Below are 4,609 nucleotides of genomic sequence, written 5' to 3' on the forward strand. Positions count from 1 at the left end.
GATGTGAAATGTCACAGTTTCCAGAAATTCACTATCTAAGCTGTCCTGGGAGCCTATCGTGGGTGTTTTATATCCTTGATCCAGATATTCTTTTGGAACACTTGGACTATCTAACATTTTAGTGTCCTCATCTGAATCACTGGAGCTACTGGAGCTACTGGTATCAGTGCTCGTGCTGAAATAATTTATCTTGGCGATGAAAGCTCTAATCATTCTCCCAACAAAATGGATCATTTTGTTCAGCCGTTTTGGAGGAAGGATGTGCTCGCGTTCTCCAAAACTTGTTTTGCTGTCAGAAGACTGTGCAGATATAATACTTAGCACAACCTCCTTAGCAAGCAGATGTTCTAAATTTTCAGTACTTCCTTGTCGCCCTGAGGAACCATTTCCAAAGCTTTAGCAAAAGCCTGTGGAAGTACATCTTCTGATATTTCAGTGTTGGCATTCTGAGTCATCATTTCAAAGTGTTTCAAACCTATTTCAGTTATCCCTACAATGAGCTCTCCTAGAAGACTCTTAGTGGCAATGTCCAAGTCTCCTGATCTAATGGTATGCACTGTACAGCCGTCAAATTTTCAAAGAAAGATCTGATCACAGGATAAATATGTGCTGCTGTGATTTCCTCAATGTCCTCAGTATTTAAGTATTTGTCTTCCATTTTTATATATTTTGTGGATGAGTTAAATGATAATTTGGTATGTTTTGAGTTGAACGCGTCCGAAATGCACCTTCCACTGTGAAAGCATGTAAAAAGTAAGCAGGACTGTTGTATTTAAGGGGTTTGGAGCTGGCGACGTCAAAGGAAAGTTCAAAGGTTCAAAGGCAAGCCCATGACGTCACCGGAAATTACTGTTCCATCGGTCCCGCCCCCAGCGACTGCTGCTCCGGATTTGTTGTTGACATCGCCAAAAATGTTCCAAGCGACAGAAAAGCGGATTATTTGAAAGTTTTTCAGTTCAACTAACTAATTAACTTTACCTGCGGGGCGCGCGACAACGGTGAGAGCAGCCAATGCGTCAGCCTTCAGTCTGCTGCTGAAAAACTCGTTTTAACGGCGTTAGTAACGGAGGCTTCCTCAGCACCTCCTCCTTTTAAACGCCTTTCAGCGTTTTCATTACATGAAAGTAGATCATGTTAAACCTAAAATGTCCTTGTATAGTGTCAAGTCACGCTATTAAAAAATTGGATAACTTTAGGATCAGCTTTGAAGTTATCTGGATAAGTCAAAAATCCTGTTTCATAGGCCTCTATACTGTGAAGAAAGGCTTTAAGCTTATGTGGGTAACTTCAGGGTTGACCCTGGGTTTTACTTTAAATCATTGTACATTTTCTATACACACGAAGAAACACTGATATTTCTATATGATTCTTTAATGTCATTTCACTGTATTCACGGAGAGAACTTTGTACCCACACTGAGGCTACTACTGGCTACCCTCACATAATCAGTTTTTCACCAAATACATCGTCTAGGAACCGACTAAATTGTGTATGCCAAATTTTGCTAGTTTTGGTCATGAGTTATTTAAAAATGAATTTGTTCTGTCACGTAACCTTGAGAGCTTAAGTACAACCTCATATCAGATTGCACGCCTAACTTGACCTTTCATACAACTCATAACATGGACGACGCGACAGCTCCCCAAAAATGAAGCCAAAACGTCTCTATCGCCCCTGGTGTCTGGCTGCAGTATAGGTCATAAATCCCACCTCCTCCATGTTAGCAGATGGGACTGGGGTCAGACTAAAATAAAAATTTCTCCAAAGATTTTAACTATCAATTTCTCATCATTTATATTCAAGGGGTCTCCTTTCCTATAAGTTTGATTCTTTGACTGGCAGCTGCACTCACGGTGAACTTGTTTATCTCTGTTCGGGAATGGCAGATAGAGCAGGCAGATTAAGTTAAAATTTATGGGGTTTCTTATGTAATTTTCCCACTAATTAATTGGTTTTTTTTAGCACCGACTCTGTATTTTTATTTTTATTTTACAGAGTTTGTTTCAAATATTCAGGTTAAAAAACTAATCTGAATTCATGTTAATGATCACAAAGTTACATGTGCAGTACTCTGTACAGCTTACATCCTTTAAGAGAAATAATTTGTAGCATTAATATTTGTTTTTCAGTACTCAGGCAGCAGCTTTAACATTGCTGTATGTTGGTGACCACAATGCAGGAGCAGACTGAACCAGGACTGCAAACCTGCTCCATCTTCTCGTCTCTGGAGATTTCCATTTACAAATGTCTGTGAAGGTTCTCAGTCATCCAGGTCATTGTAGTCAAAGGAGTTTGCAAAGAAAGGCGTCTGGACTTCTTTAAGTTGCTTGAAGACGTTTCACCTCTCATCCGAGAAGCTTCTCCTCAGTGACAACAACACCTACGAAGCTTTAAAACGAGACCCCACAAGCAGCTACAAAAAGAAAGTTATAGCTTGCCTTCAAGACCTTGAAAAGGACAAAATCATTGACCGCCTCACATATCACCGCCTTTATCCAGGGGATGCCATACCCTGCATTTATGGACTTCCTAAGATCCACAAGGAAGGGTCCCACTCAGACCCATAGTCAGTAGCATAAACTCAGCCACTTATAACATTGCAAAACACCTTGCTACCATCCTTGCACCTCTCGTGTGGGAACACACCACATCAAGAACTCCACTGACTTCACCGACAAGGTCCAGAAACTTACCCTGGATCCAGATGAAACCATGGTGTCCTTTGATGTAGTCTCTCTCTTCACTTGCATACCCACCACGGAAGCAGTGGAGACTGTCAGAAAACGACTACAAGAAGACAGCTCCTTGAAGACAGGACCAACTTCACACCCGATCAGATCTGCACACTGTTAGACCTCTGCCTTACCACAACATACTTCAAATACAACGAAGGCTTCTACAGACAAAAACATGGCTGTGCCATGGGCTCCCCTGTGTCACCTATTGTAGCCAACCTTTACATGGAGGAAGTTGAAAGAAAGGCTCTTGGCTCTTTCAAAGGAGGAGCACCCAGCCACTGGTACAGATATGTAGACGACACCTGGGTCAAAATCAAGACAAAGTAGTGGGATCCTTTACTGTGCACATTGACGCCGTGGATAAAAACATCAAGTCACCAGGGAAGACACAAGGATAACTGTTTGCCTTTCCTGGACTGCGCTGTGCACATTGAAGAGAATGGCAACCTCAACATTGAAGTTTACCGGAAGCCCACACACACGGACCAGTACCTCCTCTTTGACTCCCATCACCCTCTGGAACACAAACTTGGAGTAATCAGGACCCTACACCACCGGGCAGAACTTGTTCCCTCTAAGCCTGAAGGGAAAAAGAAGGAACACACACATGTAAAGGAAGCTCTTAAAACATGCTGTTATCCTAATTGGGAGTTATAAAGTCAGCAAAGATGCAGAGAAAAGAAGATCAGACACCAGCGAGGGAGGATAAGAAAGACAGACGCAACAAACGTTGTCATCCCCTATGTAGCCGGTGTATCAGAGAAACTCAGGAGAGTTTTCTCCAAGCACGACATCCCAGTGTACTTCAGACCCAGCAACACACTCAGACACAAACTGGTTCATCCCAAGACAGAACTCCTTAAACAGAAACTTATTAACAACGTGGTGTATGCTGTACAGTGCAGCGAGGAATGCCCAGAGCTCTACATCGGAGAGACCAAACAGCCACTTCACAAACACATGGCACAACATAGAAGAGCCACCTCCACGGGCTGGACTCAGCGGTCCATCTGCATCTAAAGGTCAAAGGTCACTCTTTTGAGGATGCCAATGTTCACATTTGGACAGAGAGGACAGATGGTTTGAAAGAAGAGTGAAAGAAGCCATTTATGTCCACTGTGAGTAACCATCTTTGAACAGAGGTGGTGGTTTACGACACCAACTGTCTGCATCTATATATCCAGTTTTGAGATCTTCCCAGACGCCTTAAAGCCACTCACACTCTGGGCCATCTGACCTCAGGAAAATCACATGATAGGGTGGGGCCAGGTTCACATGAGCTCACCCGAAACCCTGGCTGATTGTGACCCACACCCGTTTTCACACTGGGACTCAAATCTGGGACTCTCCACCATTTGACCTTAGAACTGAAGAAGCTTCTCAGATGAGAGGTGAAACGTCTTCAAGCACTTAAAGAAGTCCAGACGCTTTTCTTTCCAAGCTCCTTAGACTGTAGTATCTTGTCTTTACGATATAAAGTGCCTTGACGCAATTGTTGTTGTAATTGACACTATATAATACATTTAATTGAATTTTTTCATATTATTTATGTTACCTTTATTTAATTTTTTTGTTTGTTCCCCTTCTTTGTCCTCACTATTTGTTCTTCACAATACTCACTGCTGGATTTAATAGAATTACAGACATTATATACAATACACAGTCACTTCAATATTTAAATATTACCGTTGTCTGTAATGTTCTATGTATGTCATGTCTGTTTATGTGTGTTGTCCTAAGATATGAGAGACAGAGAGAGAGAGCATATTCAAGAGTCTTGATGAGCACTGAAACTCCCTCAATGTAAAATACATGTTACCTGAGAATCTGGAGTTTACACTGTGGACTGGACAGGCCAACAGAAAGCAGCT

At 42.1% G+C, this 4,609-nt stretch overlaps 1 long non-coding RNA gene across 1 annotated transcript; it reads left to right on the top strand.

The window, feature by feature from the left end:
* Positions 1–685: 685 nt before the first annotated feature.
* LOC112842070 (uncharacterized) lies at positions 686–2,243 on the top strand. The gene is made up of 2 exons (XR_003213669.1): positions 686–998; positions 2,130–2,243. It is a non-coding gene; the product is annotated as an uncharacterized LOC112842070 (long non-coding RNA).
* The last annotated feature ends 2,366 nt before the right edge of the window (positions 2,244–4,609 follow it).

This window comes from Oreochromis niloticus, linkage group LG14 (genome assembly GCF_001858045.2).
Source record: "Oreochromis niloticus isolate F11D_XX linkage group LG14, O_niloticus_UMD_NMBU, whole genome shotgun sequence".
NCBI classification, from domain to species: Eukaryota; Metazoa; Chordata; class Actinopteri; order Cichliformes; family Cichlidae; genus Oreochromis; species Oreochromis niloticus.